General features: G+C 37.8%; 1 protein-coding gene across 6 annotated transcripts in view; it reads left to right on the top strand.

Moving 5' to 3' along the window:
* The window catches only part of ART3 (ADP-ribosyltransferase 3 (inactive)), a 161,350-nt gene that overhangs the window by 76,813 nt on the left and 58,234 nt on the right, over positions 1-26,303 (top strand). The window contains exon 1 of one of the 6 annotated variants that reach the window (XM_079919244.1): positions 2,067-2,133. The exons of the other annotated variants lie outside the window; for them this stretch is intronic. The gene's annotated coding sequence lies outside the window, so the exon portion shown is untranslated. Of the gene's footprint in view, positions 1-2,066; positions 2,134-26,303 lie in introns of those variants that run through there. 6 annotated transcript variants of the gene reach the window in all.

The following is a 26,303-nucleotide window of genomic DNA, read 5'->3' on the forward strand; positions in this document are numbered from 1 at the left end:
CATTGCAGTCTCAAATGCACGCACAAAAGAAGAACCAATTTTCAGGGGCCTCCATCACCATACTGACCAACTGCTAGCCATCTACCTTTCCTCTCCTTTTCAGAATGACAGAAGGAATGGAATCAGAACCTGATACACCTTGCATCAAAGATTACTGAATTCTACCAAATTTCTGATGTTAAAGGAGAGACAGTTTATCTGTACTCTGAACACAAGAAGAAAAATGACCTTTTAGCTTTCAGTGATTGAAAATTTGAAAGTTACTGACAGTTCAATTTACTTTGCTTTTTAACTATGCCTTTTCATGCTGGTCAGACACAGGCTATGTATCTTGTTCCTGCAGTTGAATGGCTTTCCATTATCTTAATTAAATTTATTGCAAAGGAGAGGGTTTCCTGGAACAGCTAAGCTACAGGTGATTTATTGAACTATAACTCATTTTCTGGGAAATAAGTTGATTACAATTTCAATTTACCATTCTTCTTCTGAAAAGAAACTTAATGTTTTACCTTTTTGGAAGGAAAGTTACCAAATAATCATTATTTGCTTTTTTTTTCTAACATCATTATTGGAGTATAATTGCTTTACAATGTTGTGTTAGTTTCTGCTGTATAACAAAGTGAGTCAGCTATATGTGTACATATATCCCCATATCCCCTCCCTTTTGCGTCTCCTTCCCACCCTCCCTATCCCACCCCTCTAGATGGTCACAAAGCACGAGCTGATCTCCCTGTGCAATGCAACTGCTTCCCACTAGCTATCTATTTTACATTTGGTAGTATATATATGGCAATGCTACTCTCTCACTTTGTCCCAGCTTACCCTTCCCCCTCCCCGTGTCCTCAAGTCTCTTCTCTACATCTGCGTCTTTATTCCTGTCCTGCCCCTAGGTTCATCAGAACCTTTTTTTTTTTTTAGATTCCATATATATGTGTTAGCATACGGTATTTGTTTTTGTCTTTCTGACTTACTTCACTCTGTATGACAGATTCTAGGTCCATCCACCTCACTACAAATAACTCAATTATGTTTCTTTTTATGGCCGAGTAATATTCCATTGTATATATGTGCCACATCTTTTTTTTAACATCTTTATTGGGGTATGATTGCTTTACAATGTTGTGTTAGTTCCTGCTTTATAACAAAGTGAATCAGTTATACATATACATATATCCCCATATCCCCTCCCTCTTGCATCTCCCTCCCACTTTCCCTATCCCACCCCTCTAGGTGGTCACAAAGCACGGAGCTGATCTCCCATGTGCCACACCTTCTTTATCCATTCATCTGTTGGTGGACACTTAGGTTGCTTCCATGTCCTGGCTATTGTATATTTGCTTTTTTTTTTTGCTTTTTTTAACCTGTTTGTTTTATGTAGAACCAAACTTACTTGCCTTGGAATATTACTTTTTACCAAGTTGATTTTATTAGAGTATAATTAACAAGTGTCAAAGAGAAGCTACTTGATTCGTTTTCACAGTAATTCAGAAGAAAAAAAAAACTGGGTTTGAAAATGAATTACTTTCCTCTAGAATTTTAGGTAAAATTTTAAGACCTCATGTGTTAAAATTAGTCAAGTTCTGTTATCTCACTGAACAGATTAACCCTCTTTTCCATGTCCTCTGTACTCCTCACAGAATGTTTGCCGCTCTTTGCATGTATCTGAGCCAGTAGCAGTGGGTTGTATAAAGCAGCTTCAACATCACCAAAAACTTCAAAGAAATCATTTTTCTCACAACAAAGGCAGCTCTGTGCATGGCCTTAAACTGCCTGCCTGGAAAATGACTGCAATCTACAACTGCCAGGTCAATGTAGATGTTCATGTTAATTTTCCAAGTTGGGAAACAACATGCTTATTGTTAGGTGATAGAAACATGTGAGAGATTAGCAATGAGCAACTTTACAAACAACGAATTGAAAGAAGCTTAATTCAATAAGAGGAAGGAAAATTTTGCAGTAGCCTCCCTTATCATTACTCTATTTTTTCTACTACTCAGAGAAGCTGAAGGAGAGGGAAAAATAGATCTGGCAGATAGTATTTCAGGGCTAGTTGCAAAGAGGGTAATGCACAAAAGGATCTTGTCTGGAGAGATGAGTACTGCATGTGAATGTTAGAGGCACTATGGATGTAAGGTATGAAGTTGCATTGGATTTATTTGTATTTTTTAAAAAATAGGATAAATGATGGTTTATAACGAGCATTTCAGTACACATGGTTTGACAATATGAACTTTAACTAAATGTAATGTTTTAAATAGGAGATACAGTCAGGAATGTGAAAAAAGGAACTGGAAGGACTCTTTTGTTACAAAATTTTATTTCTTATATTACCTTGATACTTACAATAAATGAATGTCTTTTGGATTCAAAACAAGAACAACTCTTTAAAATATTTAGATAGGCTATGTATTATTTTTATTTTATAGATTATGCTGAATGCTATTTCCGTTTTTAATAAAAAGCCAACAAAAATGTTCTTGTCTTTTTCCTGTTTCTAAGACTTTCCTGGTTATTGGTTTCACCTTAGGAGCACACATAATCTAGCTTACTTTCCATGTTTCTTGCTTCTCTAGTCTTTAACTTAACTTACTTATTTTTTAACATCTTTATTGGAGTATAATTGCTTTACAATGTTGTGTTAGTTTCTGCTGTATAACAAAGTGAGTCAGCTATATGTATACATATATCCCCATATCCCCTACCTCTTGCACCTCCCTCCCACTCTCCCTATCCCACCCCTCTAGGTGGTCATGAAGCACAGAGCTAATCTCCCTGTGCTATGCAGCTGCTTCCCACTAGCTTTCTATATTACATTTGGTAGTGTATACATATCAGTGCTACTCTCTCACTTTGTCCCAGCTTAACTTTCCCCCTCCCCATGTCCTAAAGTCCATTCTTTATGTGTGCGTCTTTATTCCTGTCCTGCCCCTACGTTCATCAGAACCATTTTTTTTTAGATTCCATATATATGTGTTAGCATACAGTATTTGTTTTTCTCTTTCCGACTTACTTCACTCTGTATGACAGACCCTAGGTCCATCCACCTCACTACAAATAACTCAATTGCATTTCTTTTTTATAGCTGAGTAATATTCCATTGTATATATGTGCAACATCTTCTTTATCCATTCATCAGTCGGTAGACACTTAGGTTGCTTCCATGACCTGGGTATTGTAAATAGTGCTGCAATGAACATTATGGTACATGTCTCTTCTTGAATTATGGTTTTCTCAGGGTATATGCCCAGTAGTGGGATTGCTAGGTCATATGGTAGTTCTATTTTTAGTTTCTTAAGGACGGTCCATATTGTTTTCCATAGTGGCTATATAAATTCACATTCCCACCAACAGTGCAAGAGGGTTCCCTTTTCTCCACCCCCTCTCCAGCATTTATTGTTTGTAGATTTTTTGATGATGGCCATTCTGACCATTGTGAGGTGACATCTCATTGTAGTTTTAATTTGCATTTCTCTAATGATTAGTGATGTTGAGAATCCTTTCATGTGTTTGTTGGCCATCTGTATATCTTCTTTGGAGAAATGTCTATTTAGGTCTTCTGCCCATTTTTGGATTGGGTTATTTGTTTTTTTGACATTGAGCGGCATGAGCTGCTTGTATATTTTGGAGATTAATCCTTTGTCAGTTGCTTCATTTGCAAATATTTTCTCCCATTCTGAGGGTTGTCTTTTTGTCTTGTTTGTGGTCTCCTTTGCTGTGCAAAAGCTTTGAAGTTTCATTAGGTCCCATTTGTTTATTTATGTTTTTATTTCCATTTCTCTAGGAGGTGGGTCAAAAAGGATCTTGCTGTGATTTGTCATCCAGTGCTCTGCTTATGTTTCCTCTAAGAATTTTATAGTGTCTGGCCTTACATTTAGGTCTTTAATCCATTTTGAGTTTATTTTTGTATATGGTGTTAGGAAGTGCTCTAATTTCATTCTTTTACATTTAACTGTCCAGTTTTCCCAGCACCACTTATTGAAGAGGCTGTCTTTTCTCCATTGTATATTCTTGCCTCCTTTATCAAAGATAAGCTGACCATACGTGCGTGGGTTTACCTCTGGGCTTTCTATCCTGTTTCATTGATCTATATTTCTGTTTTTGTGCCAGTACCATACTGTCTTAATTACTGTAGCTTTGTAGTATAGTCTGAAATCTGGGAACCTGATTCCTCCAGCTCTGTTTTTTTTCCTCAAGTTTGCTTTGGCTATTCGGGGTCTTTTGTGTTTCCATACAAATTGTGAAATTTTTTGTTCTACTTCTTTGAAGAATGCCATTGGTATTTTGATAGGGATTACATTGAATCTGTAGATTACTTTGGGTACTTTAGTCATTGTCACAATATTGATTCTTCCAATCCAAGAGCATGGTATATCTTTCCATCTGTTTGTATCATCTTTAATTTCTTTCATCAGTGTCTTATAGTTTTCTGCATACAGGTCTTTTGTCTCCTTAGGTAGGTTTATTCGTAGGCATTTTATTCTTTTTGCTGCAGTGGTAAGTGGGAGTATTTCCTTAACTTCTCTTTCAGATTTTTCATCTTTAGTGTACAGGAATGCAGGAGATTTCTGTGCATTAATTTTGTATCCTGCTACTTTACCATATTCATTGATTAGCTCTAGTAGTTTTCTGGCAACGTCTTTAGGATTCTCTATGTATAGTATCATGGCATCTGCAAGCAGTGACAGTTTTCCTTCTTCTTTTCCAAATTGGATTCCTTTTATTTCTTTTTCTTCTCTAATTGCCATGGCTAAAGCTTCCAAAACTATGTTGAATAATAGTGGTGAGAGTGGGCAACCTTGTCTTGTTCCTGATCTTAGAGGAAATGGTTTCAGTTTTTCACCATTGAGAATGATGTTGGCTGTGGGTTTGTCATATATGGCCTTTATTATGTTGAGGTAGTTTCGCTTTATGCCTACTTTCTGAAGCGTTTTCATCATAAATGGGTGTTGAATTTTGTTGAAAGCTTTCTCTGCATCTATTGAGTAGATCATATAGTCTTTATCTTTCAATTTGATAATATGGTGTATCACATTGATTGATTTGCATATACTGAGGAATCCTTGCATTCCTGGGATAAACCCCACTTAATCATGGTGTATGATCCTTTTAATGTGCTGTTGGATTCTGTTTGCTAGTATTTTGTTGAGGATTTTTGCATCTATGTTCATTAGTGATATTGGCCTGTAGTTTTCTATTTTTGTGACATCTTTGTCTGGTTTTGGTATTAGGGTGATGGTGGCTTTGTAGAATAAGTTTGGGAGTATTCCTCCCTCTGTTCTATTTTGGAAGAGTTTGAGAAGGATAGGTGTTAGCACTTCTCTAAATGGAATTCACCTGTGAAGCCATCTGGTCCTGGGCGTTTGTTTGTTGGAAGATTTTTTTTTTTTTTTTTTTTTTTTTGCGGTATGCGGGCCTCTCACTGTTGTGGCCTCTCCCGTTGCGGAGCACAGGCTCAGCGGCCATGGCTCACGGGCCCAGCTGCTCCGCGGCATGTGGGATCTTCCCGGACCGGGGCACGAACCCATGTCCCCTGCATTGGCAGGTGGACTCTCAACCACTGCGCCACCAGGGGAGCCCTGTTGGAAGATTTTTAATCACACTTTCAATATCAGTGCTTGTGATTGGTCTGTTCATATTTTCTATTTCTTCCTGGTTCAGTCTTGGAATGTTGTGCTTTTCTAAGAAATCGTCCATTTCTTCCAGGTTGTCTATTTTATTGGCATATAGTTGCTTATAGTAATCTCTCATGATCCTTTGTATTTATGCAGTGTCAGTTGTTACTTCTCCATTTTCATTTCTAATTCTGTTGATTTGAGTCTCTTCCCTTTTTTTCTTGATGAGTCTGGCTAATGGATTATCAATTTTGTTTATCTTCTCAAAGAATCAGCTTTTAGTTTTATTGGTCTTTGCTATTGTTTCCTTCATTTCTTTTTCATTTATTTCTGATCTGATCTTTATGATTTCTTTCCTTCTGCTAACTTGGGGTTTTTTTGTTCTTCTTTCTCTGTTTGCTTTATGTGTAAGGTTAGGTTGTTTATTTGAGATGTTTCTTGTTTCTTGAGGTAGAATTGTACTGCTATAAACTTCCCTCTTAGAACTGCTTTTGTTGCATCCCATAGGGTTTGGGTTGTCATGTTTTCATTGCCATTTGTTTCTCAGTATTTTTTGATTTCCTCTTTGATTTCTTCAGTAATCTCTTGGTTATTTAATAGTGTACTGTTTAGTCACCATGTGTTTGTATTTTTTACAGTTTTTTTCCTGTAATTTATATCTAGTCTCATAGCATTGTGGTCGGAAAAAATTCTTGATACGATTTCAATTTTCTTAAATTTACCAAGGCTTGATTTACGACCCAAGATACGATCTATCCTGGAGAATGTTTCATGAGCACTTGAGAAGAAAGTGTATTCTGTTGTTTTTGGATGGAATGTCCTATAAATATCAGTTAAGCCCATTTTGTCTAATGTGTCATTTAAAGCTTGTGTTTCCTTACTTATTTTCATTTTGGATGGTCTGTCCATTGGTGAAAGTGGGGTGTTAAAGTCCCCTACTATGATTGTGTTACTGTTGGTTTCCCCTTTTATGGCTGTTACTATTTGCCTTATGTATTAAGGTGCTCCTATGTTGGGTGCATAAATATTTACAATTGTTATATTTTCTTCTTGGATTGATCCTTTGATCCTTATGTAGTGTCCTTCTTTGTCTCTTGTAATAGTGTTTATTTTAAAGTCAATTATGTCTGATATGAGCTACTCCAGCTCTCTTTTGATATCCATTTGCATGGAATATCTTTTCCCATCCCCTCACCCTCAGTCTGTATGTGTCCCTAGGTCTAAAGTGGGTCTCTTGTGGACAGCATATATATGGGTCTTGTTTTTGTATCCATTCAGCCAGTCTATGTCTTTTGGTTGGAGCATTTAATCTATTTACATTTAAGGTAATTATTGATATGTATGTTCCTATTTCCATTTTCTTAATTGTTTTTGGTTTGCTTTTGTAAGTCTCTTCCTTCTCTTGTGTTTCCTGCCTAGAGAAGTTCCTTTAGCATTTGTCGTAAAGCTGGTTTGGTGGTGATGAATTCTCTTAACTTTTGCTTGCCTGTAAAGGTTTTAATTTCTCTGTCGAATCTGAGTGAGATCCTTGCTGGGTAGAGTAATCTTGGTTGTCGGTTTTTCCCTTTCATCACTTTAAATATGTCCTGCCACTCCCTTCTGGCTTACAGAGTTTCTGCTGAAAGATCAGCTGTTAACCTTATGCGGATTCCCTTGTATGTTATTTGTTGTTTTTCCCTTGCTGCTTTTAATATCTTTTCTTTGTATTTAATTCTTGATAGTTTGAGTAATATGTGTCTTGGCATGTTTCTCCTTGAATTTATCCTGTATGGGATTCTCTGTGCCTCCTGAACTTGACTGTGTATTTCCTTTCCCATGTTAGGGAAGTTTTCAACTATAATCTCTTCAAATATTTTCTCAGATCCTTACTTTCCTCTTCTTCTTCTGGGACCCGTATAATTCGAATGTTGGTGTGTTTAATGTTGTCCCAGAGGTCTCTGAGTCTGTCCTCAATTCTTTTTATTCTTTATTCTGCTCTGCAGCAGTTATTTCCACTGTTGTGTCTTCCAGGTCACTTATCCATTCTTCTGCCTCAGTTATTCTGCTATTAATTCCTTCTAGAGAATTTTTAATTTCATTTATTGTGTTGTTCATCATTGTTTTCTCTTTAGTTCTTCTAAGTCCTTGTTAAATGTTTCTTGTATTTTCTCCATTCTATTTCTAAGATTTTGGATCATCTTTACTATCATTATTCTGAATTCTTATTCAGGTCCACTGCCTATTTCCTCTTTATCTGTTTGGTCTGGTAGATTTTTACCTTGTTCCTTCATCTGCTGCATATTTCTCTGTCTTCTCATTTTGTTTAACTTACTGTGTTTGGGGTCTCCTTTTCACAGGCTACAGGTTCGTAGTTCCTGTTGTTTTTGGTGTCTGCCCCCACTGGTGAGTTTGGTTCAGTGGGTTGTGTAGGCTTCCTGGTGAATGGGACTGATGCCTGTGTTCTGGTGGGTGGGACTGGATCTTGTCTTTCTTGTGGGTAGGGCTGCATCCGTTTGGGGTGTCTGTGAACTTTGTACGATTTTAGGCAAACTCTCTGCTAATGAGTGGCATTGTGTTCCTGTCTTGCCACTTGTTTGGCATGGGGCATCCAGCACTAGAGCTTGCTGGCCATTGGGTGGAGCTGAGTCTTAGTGTTGAGACGGAGATCTCTGGGAGAACCCTTGCCAATTGATATTACGTGGAGCTGGGAGGTCTCTGGTGGTCCAATATCCTGGACTTGTTTCTCCTACCACGGAGGCTCAGGCCTGACACCCGGCTGGAGCACCAAGACCCTGTCAGCCACATGGCTCAGAAGAAAAGGGAGAAAAAAAAAGAAAGCAAATAAAACAAAGTAAAAGAATTCAAAAATGATAAAATAAAAAATAATAAAAATAAATAAATAAAAGAGAGCAACCAAACCAATAAACAAATCCACCAATGATCACAAGCACTAAAAACTAAGCTAGACATAAAAATCAGAAACAGATCAATTGCAGACATCAAACCCCCAAGTCCACAGTTGATCCCAAAGTCCACCACCTCAATTTTGAGAACATTTGTTGTCTGTTCAGGTATTCCACAGATGCAGGGTTCATCAGGTTGCTTGTGGGGATTTAATCTACTGCTCCTGAGGCTGCTGGGAGAGATTTCCCTTTCTCTTCTTTGTTCGCACAGCTCCCAGGGGCTCAGCTTTGGATTTGGCCCCGAGTCTGCCTGTAGGTTGCCTGAGGGCGTCTGTTCCCCACCCAGACAGGAGGGGGTTAAAACAGAGGCTGATTAAGCCTCTCTTGCTTTCTCAGGCTGGGGAGAGGGAGGGGTCTGGTAGTCATAATTGGAATGTGGGGTGAGCCTGTGGTGGCAGATGCTGGCGTGACGTTGCACCAGCCTGAGGCATGCTGTGTGTTCTCCCGGGGAAGTTGTCCCTGGATCTCGGGACCCTGGCAGTGGTGTGGCTGCACAGGCTCCCGGGGTGGGGTGTGGGTAGTGAGCTGTGCTTGCACACAGACTTCTTGGTGGCAGCAGCAGCAACATTAACGTTTCATGCCTGTCTCTGGGGTCCGAGTTGATAGCTGCGGCTTGTACCCGTCTCTGGAGCTGGCTTAGGTGGTGCTCTGCCTTCTACGGGCACACTGGGAAGGAATCCCCTCTCCTCCTGCACCCCGAAACAGTGGTCTCTTGCCTTTTCAGCAGTTCCAGACTTTTTCCCGGACTCCCTCCTGGCTAGCTGTGGTGCAGTAGCCCCCTTCAGGCTGTCTTCATGCAGCCAACCCCAGTCCTCTCCCTGGGGTCTGATCTCCAAAGCCCGAGCCTCAGCTCCCAGCCCCCGCCCACCCCGGCGGGTGAGCAGACGAGCCTCTCGGGCTGGTGAGTGCTGGTCATCACCGATCCTCTGTGCGGGAATCTCTCTGCTTTGCCCTCCGCACCCCTGTTGCTGCGCTCTCCTCCATGGCTCTGAAGCTTCTTTCCCCCTCCGGCACCCGCAGTCTCCGCCCGCGAAGGGGCTTCCTAGTGTGTGGAAACTTTTCCTGCTTCACAGCTCCCTCCCACTGGTGCAGGTCCCGTCCCTATCCTTTTGTCTCTGTTTATTCTTGTTTCTCTTGCCCTACCCAGGTATGTGGGGAGTTTCTTGCCTTTGGGGATGTCTGAGGTCTTCTGCCAGCGTTCAGTAGGTGTTCTGTTAAGAGTTGTTCCACACGTAGATGTATTTTTGATGTATTTGTGGGGACGAAGGTGATCTCCACATCTTACTCCTCCGCCATCTTGAAGACACCCCTTAGTGTTTTAATTTTAATGTGTGGGTAGCTGATCAGTAAGAGGTGGGGTCAGGGAAACATGGCTTACTCCTCAGCTCTGGTCTCCTACTTCTCACCTTGCATCTGTGCCAGTTGGTGGTAGCAGGATGGGTGATGGAGACCATAATATTTGCGATCATTTGTTGGATACCTGCCATGTGCCAGGTCTTGTACGTAGTGTCTCACTAGTCTTTACAATAATTCTGTAGGAAAGAGCACTGGTATCTTCTTTTTAAAGATGAAGAAAATGAGGCTTCACAAGATTATGTAACTCTTCCCCAAGTCAAATGACCTTTAATACATTTAATAAGTACTAGAGTCAGAGGACAAGAGCAATGAAAAAGCCTACCTGAGTTCCCTTCTTCTGTGATGAAACAGGGGAGTGAAAGAGAACCTCAGGGGTTTGTATAATTCCAGACCCAAACCTCCCCGGAAAATAGAAAGCTCAGAATATTGAAGTAGAGGACCAAGTACAGAACAATTTGGGATAAACAGAATCTGAGGTTTTTGGTGAGAGAAATCAATCAGAAAAGCTTGAGAAAGTGTAGAGCCCCATTTAATTTATATTTCATTGACTACCAGGAGAATGGTTATTGTGACTTAAAACTTGCCCTTTGTTAGTCACGTTTATACTCTATTTCCCCGTCATGACTAGTAGTCACAACCATTAGAATACTTTGCTTATTCCAGGGAGAGAGAAAAAGGGAAGAAGACTGTATTCTTTTGTACAATTAGCTGAGATGGACAGACAGTCTGGTCAGAGGCAGTAGTTGATTTCAGTGCACTAGACAGCCAGCAGTCCCTGTCCCTGGGAATTTATACCAGATGAAGGCCTTAGATTCTTCCAGGGAAAACAGGGAGGGGCAGAGTACGAGGCAAGGAAGCTACTTTAGGACATTAGCACTAATTATTGCAGTGCCGCTCCCTTATTCTCATTCCTCCATTCCACTAACATTTTTTCTCTAGCCTATATTCTAAATCCTTTCTAGAGTACTAGTTGCTACCTCTCCTCATCCCAGGTCCCTTCTGGAACCCTCTCAGTTTGAATTTACGTATTTGGAAGGATGCCAAGGATCAGCCCCGCTAGTAGATGGAGTTCTGTAAGAGTTAAACTAGTGGAGGGAGACTTTTACTTACACCTGTGGAGTCTTCTCAAAATCTGAAGAATGTGCAGAGTCCAGAGCTGAGTCTGGGAAGCCTGAGAAAAGAGGCATATGAACATATTGCCAAAACTGAAGGCTCCAGAAATAGGTCTCAAATTACCAGGAATCCAAGAGTTTGGGAAAGGGAAAAGAGAAGTAGTTCTAGAGTAAAAGGGGAGCCGTCCTGGGAATTACCAAGAACCAGCATTATTGTTTGACAGCAGCAGAGTAATGGGGTGTTGCGTGTGTTTAGATAGACCAGCAAAGAGGCAGAGTTCCTGTTGCTCGTCAGGTTGGGGACAGAGTAAATAAGAGAAAGAGATGTATTCCTGACATCTCTAGTTGAGACCCATAATACCTTTCTCTCTAGAAAAATAATATATGTTAGGTTAGTTAGATTTCTAGGCTAGCCTGCTAAGATAGAGTTACCTCATAATGAACTTGAAATATAGGCTCTGTCATGAAAAAAACCATCTTGGTGGAAAATAATGGTTCTTCAAATGAACTTTTGAATTAGGTTCCATTGATAAGTGGGGAACTACCTGTAAATTAGAATTAAAGTTAGCCAAATTTTGAGATGTTATCATGGTTTACAGATATTCATTAAAAATATAATTTACTCTTAATTTTTAAAAAGTTAAAAAATGACAGTGATACTTTTGAAGAGTACTGATCAGTTATTTTGTAGAATGTGCCTCAATTTTGGCTTAACTTATGTTTTCTCATGATTGGAATGAGGTTATGCATTTTTGGCAAGAAAACAACCAAATGCTGTTATGTCCTTTTTAGTGTGTCATATCAAGGAACTTATATTGTTGATATGTGTTATGACTAGTGATATTTATTTGATCATTTGGTTAAGTTTGTGTCTGCAAGGAAAAACTCTCACATTTGGAGACTAAGTAGGAATACAATATGGGTCCTGGATAGGATCTTAGAAAAAAAATGTTAGTGGAAAAAAATTGATGAAATATAAATAAAGTCTGTCATTTGGTTAACAATATTGTACCAATGTTCATTTCCTGTTCTTGATAATTGTGCTATGGTAATATAAGATGTTAACATTAGGGGAAGGGAAGTGATGGCGATAAGGATACCTGTACTATTTTTGCAACTTTCTGTAAATCTAAAATTAACTCAGAAAGTTAAAAATTAACATAATGATATCTAATATTTACATAGTGCCTACTGTGCGCCAGACTCTATATCTATTAACTCTTTGATTCTTCTCAACCCAGTGAGGGGAACTATTATTATCACCATTGACAGATGAGGAAACTGGTTACAGAGAAGTAAGAAACACGTCCATTGTCACATAGTTATTAAGTGATCACATAGCTAGAAAGTGGCTGAGTTGGGATTTGAACTGAGGCATTCTGGATCCAGAAATCCATTATGTTATACTGGCTTTCATTGTGATGTGTGTGTGTGTATGCACACACACACACACACAGTTTAAAAATAATTCAGACATACAAAAAACAGGTCTACCTTACCCTGAGGCAATCTCTGTTACTAAGGTTTTCATTGTTGTTTGTTTGTTTGTTTGTTTTAAACCTTCAGAGAAGAATTTACTCTTGAACTTTGATAACAGCCCATTTTGGTTTTTATCCATAATATTCAGAGTTGCGCTGTCTCAGTGTTTTGTTCTCTCTTCAGAAGCTTCTCATGGTATGCTGACTATTAGAGATAGCAACTGTATTGGAAACTTAGGGAATCCCTTCTGAGATGGTTGGACAGGAAACCTTTATGAATAAGGTGCTAATTACTCATAATTACAAGGTGCATTCTGTATGATAAGATTAAGTAGAACCAAACTTAGTTCGGAATTTAGCCAAGAAGTTCTGCTGTTGCTCTCATGAATGCTTTAATTAGTATAAATGTCTTTTTTATCTTAGTATTGAGATTATTTATTTATATTTTAAAAACCCCAACTTGGTAGCCATTGTAACAATAGCTTTGTTTGTATTTGAAAATAAAGAAAGATTATTATATATGGAATACTGTAGATAGGCCCTTTGGGAGTCTGCATGAATTACTTGAGTCTGGTTACCAGATAAGGTAGAGACTGAACCTGAGCTTCCTGTAATGGCTAGAGGTACAGGGTTCCACAAAGAACAAATTACTCTGAAGAAAGATTTTATCTTTGAGTGAAAGAGAAAGTTGATAAAATACATATATTAACAGTTACTGACTCCCTGAGCTTCATAATTCTAGGAATTAATCATTGCTGATGCATATGTCTAAAGAAATTCATTTCTATCTTTCACCTTGGTCAAAAAGAAAAGAAACTAGTTATTTAAAAGGTGATAAAAAGAGTAGGAATTTCCTGCCTATTTATGTACATATAGTCTTTGCTGCAGAAACAACTAGTGTTTGTCTTTCTTTCCATGGTTAGGGCATTTTTTCCTGTGTTTTGAATTAAATTTGTAAACAGCAGCAATAGTGACTTCTTTCCTGTTAGCTTTGTATTCCTGGTGCAGGGGAAGACTCTCATAGCAGATATTTGCTTTGGAAAGTCCAAAGGTCAAAGTTCTCTTAATTTTCTTCGTGTCTTTCCTTCCCTTTCTCTTGCTTTTATTTCAAAATTTATTTGTATCTCTATCTTTCTTAATCCTGACTTTTTAATTGATTGTAATATGGAATTAATTTTTTTTAATATCTGTAAAATTTATTTTTAAAAAGTTATTTCTTGAAAAAAAGTTATTTATGTGTTTTAAATTTAAAAGATTGTGAGTTGATCCTTTCTTATTTCTCTAAAAACTTGGATTAAGTGGCTTTTTACTTATATTCTCAATTGTTCTCAATTGATTTTTCCCCTTTTAGGGAAAAAGAAATGTCTTTTACTTGCCTCTCAGTACTCTCATTACATATTCAGGCCATTCCAAATTGTGTGAATAACTAAATTAAACTACTAAGTGACTTCGACAATTTAGAGAAATGAATGTGTGTGAAGTGCAGTAGCATTAAGGGCAAGGGAATTAAGAGAATAGACTATAGACATATGAGCTGGAGAACTACTATGTTTGTGCATGTATGACAAAGAGAGATGAAGGACACCATTCATCTCTCACCAAAATAAACCATTAGCTAAATATGAGTTAAATGTGCATCACTAACATTTATAAAATTAGGAAGAGGGTTGTTGATGGGCTGATATTCAAGATATCTGTGAGATATTGGTTAGGAAATCAGAACCTACTGTCCTATAGATGTTAAAATGATGGTGGTGATTGTTAAACTTGAGAGGTCCTTCCAGGGCAGGAACCTTGTCTGATTTATTTTTTGTCTCCTATTTATTTGCCTTGCATAAAGTAAAGTGTGTGTGTGTGTGTATAAATAATTGAGATTTCAGGTGTAAAACATAATGATTTGATATCTGTATGTACTGCAAAATGATCACCACAATAAGTCTAGTGAACATCTGTCACCATACATAGTTACAGAGTTTTTTTCTTGTGATGAAAAATTTTAAGATTTACTCTCTCTGGAACTTTCAAATATGCCGTACAGTATTATTATTAGCTATAGTCACCATGCTGTGAATTAGATCCCTGGGACTTATTTATTTTATAACTGGAAGTTTGTATATGTTGACTCTCTTCACCCATTTTGCCCATTGTTCCCCCCCTGCCACCCTGGGCAGCCAGTCTGTTCTCTGTATCTATGAGCTTGGTTTTTTTAGATTACAAATATAATTGAGATCAAGTAAAGTCTTAATAAATATATTTATGTAATCCTTGGCCTCCAAAATGTAGTTAACTTTTAAAGTACTTTTAAATTCAAGCCCAAAAGTACTACAGAACTTAGCCATTATATAATAATAATGTCTTTGGAAGTTGTTGTAAGGTGTTGCCACAACTTCCTTCTCTCCTTACGTCATTTTTCTGGCCACTAGCCACTGCATACCTGTACCCGCACCTAGCCTAGGGCAAGAAAGAGTAAATTGGGACAGCTTTGATCTCAGGAAAACTTATTATATGCAATGGATAGAGAAGGGGAGGTGTGAAGAAGCGGGAAACCTCAGAATCCTGTGCTGTGTTTCTGGGTTGGAAAACAGAACCTTTCTGGTTTGTCAACCAGTCTACTGATGCTGAGGTGGTGTGTAAAGGATGTACCATAATAATCAGTTACGCTAATTAGATGCATTAGGATTAACCCACGTGGGAATCCTGCGTTACAGAATCAAGTATCTATTTCCAAAACTTATTAGCATTGTCATATATTCTAAGGCTTTCATGGATACACAAAAAGTCTTCATTCATTCTAATCCTGTATACGTTTAGGAAGGAAGCCTCTTAAATTAAAAAAATTGATTAACCATCTACTTCAGAGACTGGTATTGACAGTGTGAAACAACTAGGGCATCTATAAATGTAAACAGAAACCAAAAAACCCAGCAGCTGCGTTGAGACAATGCATCAGTTTAAAAGGTGATGCTATTCTTTAATAGCATGGAGTGAGGAGCAGGGTTTGGGACAGACACTACAACAGTCTTTCCAGCCCATCTTGAGATATGTTTTGACAGGATTGTTCTTTATTTTAAAGTATTATGGGTTCCTGGTTATCAGTCATAAACCAAATTCAGATGTTAAGATACTTTGAAAATGAAATATATTCCAAAAACAAATGAGTTTTGAATTATCCACTGTCGGATTGATTGTCTATGGAATATGTTTCCCTTCATTCAAAAGATAATTTAAAATTGGCTATATGGTACTCATAATAATTGCCTCAATTATCTCTGTCATGTAAAATCACTGAATAAAAGGGGAGGAAAGAGACTGTGTCCCATCTTCCTGCAGTCCTTCCACCTCTCCTTCCTTTATTTCTCCCTCCCTTTATCTCTGTGGGGCTGAACTTTGAATTTTACCTGGGCAAGAGAGGATGACTGAGTATGTCAACTTGACAAAGAGTTAGGTTCCAGGTCTTTCTTCCAATTGTTTCCCAGTTAAGCAGTCTTTCCTTTGAATACGAAGTGTAGGATGCTGTGCTGAGATACTGATGCGTAACAGCTTTAGTAGGGGTGGGGGGGTGGGGAGTGGCTGGGGGTGGCAACTTATTTTCTGGTTGCAAGAGCCAGAACAATCAACAGCCTAATTTAGGGTTTAGTGAAGGCTTCTCTTAGAATGGATTATGATTTAAGGACTTGGAGAACCTTCAGAAGTATGGCATTAAAATAGCCAGAAGTTTGGTGAAAGACTAAAGTAGTAGAGGTGATTTAATTAAAAAGGAAAAGCTGAGGCAAGTAATTGTCATCAGGCAAATGAGTGTATGAAAAGAGTATTGGCCTGTGTATTGGGAATTATGGGTTTAATCTAGATTTTACTAGTTAACTAGTGTATTACCTGAATCCTAATTCCATAATTTGGGAACTAATGGGGCACTGGATGATGTCTCAGTTCCCTTTAAACTCTGATAGTCTGTGAATTGGTGTCTATCAGCAGCATTTTGTACTTTTGAACTCCTCCTCCTTGAAATTCTCTTCCTTTGGTGTCTGTGATACTGTACTCATGGTTTTCCTCCTGCCTCTCTTGCTCTTCCTTCTTTGCAGGCTCATCTTCTTCCTCTCCCTGATAATTAACTGTTGTGTATATCTTCAAGATTTAGGCCTAGGCAGTCTTTTATCACTTTCTATCCTATATCTTCCATCCTATAACACTAGCTGTATCTTAGGCAGAGTAGTCGATGATCGTACTTCAGTAATTACGTATATATGTCAGTGGTTCCCAAATTATATTTCCAATCTAGACCTCTTCTCTGAGTTCTAGACCTGTGTATAAACTGCTTACTCAGCATCCCTATTTGAGTAGCTGAGAGACACCTCAAACTCAACATATCCAAAACCAAACTCATAAAATCTTTCCCTGTACAGTGTCCCTAATCTGAGTGTATGGCACCATCACCCATCAGTTACAACCAGTTGTGCAAGCCAGAAACATGGGAGTCTGCAGTAGTCTCTTAATAGATCAACCGCATCCGTTCTGTTTTCCCCCTAGTCTAGTCTCTACAGTGGAGCCAGAGGGATTTTTTTTAAGGCAGATCTAATCTTGTGTCTCTGTGTTACTCTTAAAATATTCCAACAGCCTTTAAGATTAAGACCCAATTCATTATCATGGCCCTGCCTGCCTCCCCAGCTTCATCTTCCACCATTCTACGCTTTGTTATTTCAACACCAACCACACTAACCTTCTTTCATTTCCTCAGGTATGCCATAGCCCTCCCACACATCCCACAGGGTATTTGCCTTGCTCTTCCTTGTGCCCAGAATATTACCCATCCCCTTCCCCATTGCACATACTACTTGTTCTTCTGTTTTGAGCTCAGTAGTAACTTTCTTTTAGAGTAGTCTTCCCTGACCCCCTCCAATCTAGATCAGGTTCCTTTATTAAATATTCTCTTAGAAGTATGTTCTTTTCTTTCATAGCACTTATCTCAGTTTATTTTTATATAATCCTTCCTGATTATTTAATTAGTTCTGCCTCCCCCACTAGACCGTAAGTACTATAAGGGCAAGGACAGTTTCTGGTTTTTGCTCACTGTTACAAGATTCTTATATAGTGCCTGTCACATGATAAGTAGTTAAGAATTATTTGTAGAGGGAATGACTTCAATAGCTGTGCGTTGTAACTTTTATTTTTCAGTTTTCATCAAGATCAGGGCAGAAGCTAAAAGTGGAACAGTAGAATCAATCTTCAACCTCTCCCTTTCTCTGAGCTTTTTCCTGTTTAACGTATTATCTTGTTCAAGCCATTCTTAGCTTTGGACTAGTAAAAACAAGAGAAAAGCAAACGAAAGAACAAAAAACCTTCCTCATCTTCATATTCTCACCTGGCTTCTGTCTTATTTGTTTCCGTTCCATTACAGCTATTTAAAAAGTAGAGATAGCATTGTGTTTGAAAACATGGGCTTAAGCTAAAAGACCAGGATTCAAGTTTCAGCTCTGCCACTTGTAGATGTATGATTTTGCTTCAGCTTTTCAAATGATAAAATGAGAGAAATAATGGTTCTTTATAGGCTTGCTTTGAGGATCAAATGACAATACATGTGAAATGTTTAGTACTATGCCTGGCATACAGTAAGCACTCCATAAATGTTAGCAGCGATCATTATTGTCATCATCGTCATCATCGTAGTTTTAAGCTGAGTTGTGTCCTCTCATAATTTATAGCTTGAAGCCCTAAAACCCATTGTGACTGTATTTGGAGATCGGGCCTTTAAGGAGATAATTGAGGTTAAATGAGGTTATAAGACTGGAGGCCCTAATCCAATAGGAACAGTGTCCTTGCAAGAAAAGGAAGAGGCACCAGGGGCATGTGCACAAAAAAAAAGGCCCTGTGAGGACATAGAGAAAATGTGGCCATCTGCAAGCCAAGGAGAGAGGCCTCAGGAGAAATAAAACCTGTTGGCACCTTGATCTTGGACTTCCAGCCTCCAGGACTGTGAGAAAATAAATTTCCGTTGTTTAGGCCACCCAGTGTGTACTATTTGTCATGGCAGCACGAGTGGATTAACACCACCGCCACCACTACCACCATCATCATCGTCATCCCATTCTTTCAGTAAGGATCCCATCCTTTCTCCCATTTTCTCCTTAATCTACTGATGTCAGAATTCCTTCTGTTGTGGAACTGTCATAAGTTACTGGTTACTCTTATATAACCAAGTTCAAAAGACTCTTTTTGTGTCTTATATAGCTTGACTTTGTGGTCCTTGAAAGTCAACTTTTCCTCCCTCATAACATCTCTCTTCTTTTTTTATTGAAGTACAGTTGTTTTACAATATTTTGTTAGTTTCAGGTGTACAGCAAAGTGATTCAGTTATGTATATATATTTTCAGATTATTTTCCATTATAGGTTGTTATAAGGTATTGAATATTGTTCCCTGTGTTACATAGTAAATCCTTATTGCCTATGTATTTTATATATAGTAGTAGTGTATCTGTTAATCCCATGTTGCTAATTTGTCCCTCCCCCTCCTACCTTTTCCCTTTGGTAACCATAAGTTTGTTTTCTATGTCTGTGAGTCTGTTTCTATTTTTTAAATAGATTCATTTGTATTATTTTGTATTTTTTAATTTTTATTTTATTTTTTTGGCCATGCAGCATGTGGGATCTTAGTTCCCTGACTAGGGATCAAACCTGTGCCCCTCTCAGTGGAAGCGCAGAGTCTCAACCACTGGACCACCAGGGAATTCCCTGTATTATTTTTTAGATTCCACATGTAAGTGATATCATATAATATTTGTCTTTGTCTGACTGACTTCACTTAGTATGATATTCTCTAGGTCATCCATGTTGCTGCAAATGGCAATCTTTCATTTTTTATGGCATTATTTCATGCTTTTTATGACTGTAATATTCCGTTGTATATATGTGCCACATCTTCTTTATCCATTCATCTGTTGATGGACACTTATGTTCCTTCCATGTCTTGGCTATTGTAAATAGTGCTGCTGTGAACATTGGGGTGCATATATCTTTTTGAATTAGAGTTTTCATCTTTTCCGGATATGTGCCCAGGAGTGGGATTGCTGGATCATATGGTAGCTCTAAAAAATCTCTCTTCTTGAAACTTCTGCTTAGTCTCCTTCTTAATTTCCATCTTGAACCTTGTCTCCAGCTGCACCTAAGTACCAGTGTTTTCTAGGGCATTATCCCCTGCATTCAAGTCTACCACACCATTTGGCTGATATGATAGGCAGAATAATGCCCGCCCCCCGGATGTCCATGCTCTACTCTTTTGAAGCTGTGAATATGGCAAAAGGAACCTTGCAGTTGGAGTTATGGTTATGCACCTTAAAATATATACATACATATATTAAGTGGAACCAGTATAATCACATGGGTGCTTAAGAATAAAAGAGAAGACAGAATAGTTAGAGAGATACAGCAAAAGAAGAGGAAGGGGGGACTCGAGTGTGAGAGGGACTCCACCTGCTGTTGTTGGCTTTGAAGAGGGAGGAAAGGGGCCAGAAACCAAGGAATGTGGTGTCCTATAGAAACTGGAAATAGCTCTCAGCCGACAGCCAGCAAAGAAATAGGGATTTCAGTCCTACATCTATCTACAAGGAACAGAAATCTGCCAACAACCTGATGAGAAAAGAAATGGATTCTCCCCTAGAGCCTCTAGAAAGGATGTCGAGTCACATATAAGAAAGCTACCAGACCCGTTCATGTAATCATTAGCTTCTCTCATCCCCTTAAGGGACCAGCCCTTTTAGTTTTGCTTTCCTTTTTTGAAAAGCTAAGATTTTCTGTTCCAGAAGAGAGTAAGCTGAAATTGAAAAGCATTAGGTTATCTTCAGTTTTCTTTTAAGTTTGAATGATGTTCCAACAGTAGTTGCTTCATGGGGGTTTCCAGCTTTGACAAAAAAGTTAATAACTAAACTCTTGATTACAACATTAGCCATGCCTAGGGACAGAATTCTTCTCTATTCTTCATGTTATATAAAATGCTCACCTTTTTAATAATGTTCCTATGCATTTTTTAAAAATGTACAGGCTTGAAAGTAAACATTATTCTTCCTATTTTGCCCTTCTTATTTAGGAATGCGTAACTTCCACAGGAGTTTCCAATCAGTAAATCAGATCCTGTTTACCCTTATTTTGTGTCCTCAGTCCACAAGATCCCACACAATTTTGGGCATCTTGTAGCTGATAAGTGAATGAAAATAGCTTATTTTCCATCTGATTTAAAAAGCTTTTTTTCTTTCTAAATCTATGTTAATCAATTTTGTATTGTATGGAGAAAAAAATGCAGATGAAGATATGGCTATTGCTTCAGCTGCACTTGAAATTTTTTAAATAAAAAAAGTCTTAATAAGCCCCCCCTACCCCCGCAGTCTCCCACCCTGAGGAGAAGGACTGAACAAAATGGGAGGTTCCCATTTCTTCAGGGAGAGAGAGGGTGAGTGCTGCCCTGGATCAGGGATCCTTCCCCTAGGTTTAAAAGGTGTATGAGCACCTACATGACATGGACCCTTTACCTCTCTGACCTCATCATCTGCTGTAGTTTTCACTCACTCACCATCAGCCAGCCACAATTACCTTTCCTCAGACATAGGAGGAAGGCTCCCTGTTCTAGCTCAGTGTTGTCCAAAAGAAATATAAAGCAAACCACATGAGCAAGTTAACATTTTCTAGCAGCAAGGGGGACTTCCCTGGTGGTCCATAGGTTAAGACTCCACGTTTCCAGTGCATGGGGCATGGGTTCACTCCCTGGTTGGGGAACTAAGATCCCTCATGCAGCACAGTGTGGCCAAAAAAAATAAATAAATAAAAAGGAAGTAAGTAAATAGATAAATAAATTAAACTTTCTAGCAGTACCATTAAAAAAGATTAAAAGAAGCAAGTGAAATTAGTTTTATTAATGAATTATTTAACCCAATATATCTAAATAAGAAGTTTTACTATTTCTTCTCCTACTTTGTGTTTGAAATCTGTATTTTACGCTGACAGCACATTTCACTTGGACACTGAATTTTCATCAGAGTTACTTGATCTGTATTTAGATTTATAAAGTTTACAGTTGAAGCATAGAACCACATATCCTAGTTATTCTAAACATAACTTAAATTTTTTCAAATAAATCCAGTATCAGCTTTTAAGTTTAAATTAAATAAGTTGAAACACAGTAAAAACAATTCAGTTCTTTAGCCACCAGGTCACATTTCAAGTGTTCAGTAGGCATAGTTGTTACTGGACAGTGCAGTTCTAACTATTCTCTCTCTGTAAAGAATGCTTTCCTACAGATAACGGCTTGGTTAACTCCCTTCCCTCCTTAAGTATTTTTCTCAAATCTCACCTTCTCAGTGAGGCCTGCCAACCATTCTACTTAATACTACAATCTGCCCATAAGTCACCATACTCCATACTTCTAATCTGCCGTACTCCACCCTACTTCATCTCTCTTCACTGTATAGTTGCTAATTTATTATTTTCATGGTCAGTTGCTTCCCTCCCTTTCTCCTGCTACTTGCTAGATGGAAGCTTCCTGAAGGCAGAGATCTTTGTTTTGTTCACTGATATATCCCAATACCTAGAATAGTGCTTGGCCTATAACAGGTACTCAGTAAACATTTAGATCAAATTTATTAAATGAATGAATCATTATAAAAACTTGTTGAAATTATTAATAAATACATATTAGGTTCTAGATATAATTCAGACAGAGTTAAAAAGCATTATGGACCAAATTCTGCTTAAATATATCTTGAATATATCTTTGTACCTTATATTGTTTTAATCTGGGAGTCATGGGAAGAGAAATGAGGAGTACAAAAGAAGTTTATAATCTAGTTAGGAAAGTTGATTCACAGAAAAGAGAAAATATGAAAAATGATGCATTCTGCTGCAAACATTAGAGAATTGACTTGAAATATGGTACCTCTAGCTGTGCTGCATATATTCCTTTGAGAATTTCTCAATATATACTTAAGTATTTATGTGTTTATCATTTGACAAGACTTGAACACAACAGATAGAAAAACTAAAAGTATTATAAAACCTACACTTGAAAACTAGATAGAACAATGACAAAGAGAATAATTTCAGTTCTAAAAACTGAATTTAGCAAAAATAATCTTTTAAAGAAATGTTGTTGGAACAACTAGACATAGACATGCAAAAGAATGAATCTAGTCTCAGACCTTATACCATTCACAAAAATTAACTCAAAATATATCACAAACCTAAATATGAAATGTAAAACTATAAAACTAGAAGGTAACATAAGGAAAAACCTAGATAGCCTTGGGTATGGTGATGAGTTTTTGGCTATAACACTAAAGGGCACAATCTATGAAAGAAATAATTGTTAAGTTGGACTTAGTTAAAATTAAAAAGTTCTGCTCTGTGAAGGATAATGTTAAGAGAATAAGAAGACAAGCCACAGACTGGGAGAAAATATTTGCAAAGACACATCTGATAAAGGACTGTTACCCAAAATATACAAAGAAATCTTAAAACTCAACAATAAGAAAACAAAAAACCTGGTTAAAAATGGGGCAAAGACCTTAATAGACATCTCACTAAAGAAGATATACAAATGGCAAATAAAGCGCATGAAAAGATGCTCCACATCATCTGTCATCAGATGCAAATTAACACAACTATGAAATATCATTAGACACCTATTAGAATGGCCAAATCTAGAAGACTGATGACAACAAATGCTGGTGCAAAAATGTGGAGCAACAGAAACTCTCATTAATTGCTGATGGAAATGCAAAATTATGCAACCACTTTGGAAGACAGTTTGGGGGGTTCTTACAAAACTAAATATACAACATGGTCCATCAGTCACACTCCTTGGTATTTACCCAAATGAATTGAAAACTCAGGTCCACACAGAAACCTGCACATGGATATTTATTGCAGCTTTAACCATAACTGCCAGAACTGGGAAGCAACCAAGATGTCCTTCAGTAGGTGAATGGATAAATAAACTGGGATACATCCAGACAATGGAATATTCCTCCCTAAAAAGAAATGAGTTATCATGCTTTGAAAAGACATGGGGGAAGACTAAAATTAGACTTCAAGAACAAGCACAGAATAGATTTCAATCAATAAAATTGGAAACAGAAATACATTAGAGATATGATGGAGGCATTATTTCTCCTAAGAGCAACATCAAAGTCCCTGGGAAACTCAAGAAAAAATAAAAAAATTGTAATGATCCAAATATGAAACAGACCAAAATGGGGCATGATTTCAAGTGATTAGTGGAGTATATTCCACTAGAAAGGATTTTACATTTGATCTTAACACTAAAATGCTTTACTTTGTGTGTGATAGTGATCTTGACATTGGAACAGAGCAGCAGAGATGGAAGTACAATCCTAGGTGTTTCTTGGCTTTATCCTAAAGAATATTTATGTGGTTTCAATGTTATAAACAATATTTTTGGGTTTTGTTGTTTTTATTGAAGTATAGTTGATTTACAGTATTAGTTTCAGGTGTATGACATAGTGATTCAATATTTTTATAGATTATACTCCATTTAAAGTTACTGGAGAATAATGGCTTACTTCCACTGTGCTATACAATATATCCTTTTTGCTTATCTATTTTATACATAGTAGTTTGTATCTCTTAATCTCATACCCCTATCATGCCTCTACCCTTGGTAACCACTAGTTTGTCCTCTATGCCTGTGAATCTGTTTCTGTTATATACATTTGTTTATTTTTTAGATTCCACATATAAGTGATAACATAGAGTATTTGTCTTTATCTGGCTTATTTCGCTAAGGATAATAATCTGTCGGTCCATCCACATTGTTGCAAATGGCAGAATATCATTCCTTTTTATGACTGAGTAATATTCCATTGTCTATGTATACCATATCTTCTTTACCCATTCATCTGTTCATGGATTCTTAGGTTTGCTTTCATATCTTGGCTGTTGTAAATAATGCTGCTCTGAACATTGGGGTGCATTTATCTTTTCAAATTAGTGTTTTTGTTTTCTTTGGATGTAGACCCAGGAGTGGAATTGCTGAATCATATGGTAGTTCTAGTTTTAGTGTTTTGAAGACCTGCTGTACTTTTTTCCACAGCGGCTGCACCAACTTACATTCCCATCAACAGTTACAAGGATTCTCTTTTATGTACATCCTCATCAGCATTTGTTATTTGTAGACTTCTTGATGTAGCCATTCTGACAGGTGTGAAGAGATATCTCATCATGGTTTTGATTTGCATTTCTCTGATGATTAGTGATGTGGAGCATCTTTTCATGTGCCTCTTGGCCATCTGGATGTCTTCTTTTTTTTTTTTTTCAGTACGCAGGCCTCTCACTGTTGTGGCCTCTCCCATTGTAGAGCACAGGCTCTGGACGTGCAGGCTCAGCGGCCATGGCTCACAGGCCCAGCCACTCCGTGGCGTGTGGGATCTTCCCGGACCAGGGCACGAACCCGTGTCCCCTGCATTGGCAGGCGGACTCTCAACCACTGCGCCACCAGGGAAGCCCTGTATGTCTTCTTTGGAGAAATGTCTATTCAGGTCTTCTGCCCATTTGGTTATGGGTTTCTTTTGATATTGAGTTGTATGAGCTCTTTATATATTTTGAATATCAACCCCTTATTGGTGATATCATTTGCAAATATTTTCTCCCATTTGGTAGGATGTTTTTTCTTTTGTTGATGATTTTCTTTGGTATGCAAAAGTTTTATGTTTAATTAGGTCCTGTTTGTCTACTTTTGCTTTTATTTCTTTTGCCTTAGGAGACAGATCCAAAAAACTATTGCTATAATTTATGTTGGAGACTGTTTTCCCTATGTTTTCTTCCTAGCTTTATGGTTTCCAGTCTTACATTGATACCTGTAATCCATTTTGAGTTTGGTTTTGTATATGGTGTGAGGAAATGTTCTAATCTAACTCTTTTACATGTATCTGCCAGTTTTCCCAGCACCACTTATTGATGAGTCTTTTCTCCATTGTGTATTCTTGACTCCTTTTTGTAGATTAATTGACTATAAGTGCATGGGTTTATTTCTGGACTCTCTATTCTGTTCCATTGATCTATGTGTCTGTTTTTTGCCAGTACCATGCTGTTTCATTACTGTAGTTTTGTAGTGTAGTCTGAAGTCAGGGAGGGTGATACCACCAGCTTTGTTCTTTTTCTCAAGATCGTTTTGGCAATTAGGGGTCTTTTGGGGTTCCCTATAAATTTTAGGATTATTTGTTGTAGTCTTATGAAAAATGCCATGGGTATTTTGATGAGGATTGTGTTAAATCTGTAGATTGCCTTGGTTAGTATGGACATTTTAGTAATATTAATCCTTCCAATCCAAGAACATAGAATATCTTTCTATTTCTTTGTATCATTTTCACATTCCTTCATCAGTGTTTTATAGTTTTCAGGGTATAGGTCTTTCACCTCTTTGTTTATGTTTATTCCTAGGTATTTTATTCTCTTTGATGCAATTGTAAATGGGATTGTTTTCTTGAATTCTCTGTTGATTCATTGTTAGTGTATAGAAAAGCAACGGATTTCTGTGCATTAATCTTATATCCTGCAACTTACTGAATTCATTTATTCTAATATTTTTTTCTTGGAGACTTTGGGTTTTCTCTATGTAGTATCATGTCATCTGCAGATCTGAAGATTACTTCTTCCCTTACAGTTTGGATGCCTTTTATTTAGTTTTTTCTTTGTTTGTTTTTTTGTTTGCTGTGGCTAGGACTTCCAATACTGTGTTAAATGGAAGTGGCAAGAGCGGGTACCTTGTCTTGTTCCTGATTTTAGAGGAAAGGTTTTCAGCTTTTCAT

The sequence above is a fragment of the Stenella coeruleoalba genome (genome assembly GCF_951394435.1).
Source record: "Stenella coeruleoalba genome assembly, chromosome: 4".
Classification (NCBI taxonomy): domain Eukaryota; kingdom Metazoa; phylum Chordata; class Mammalia; order Artiodactyla; family Delphinidae; genus Stenella; species Stenella coeruleoalba.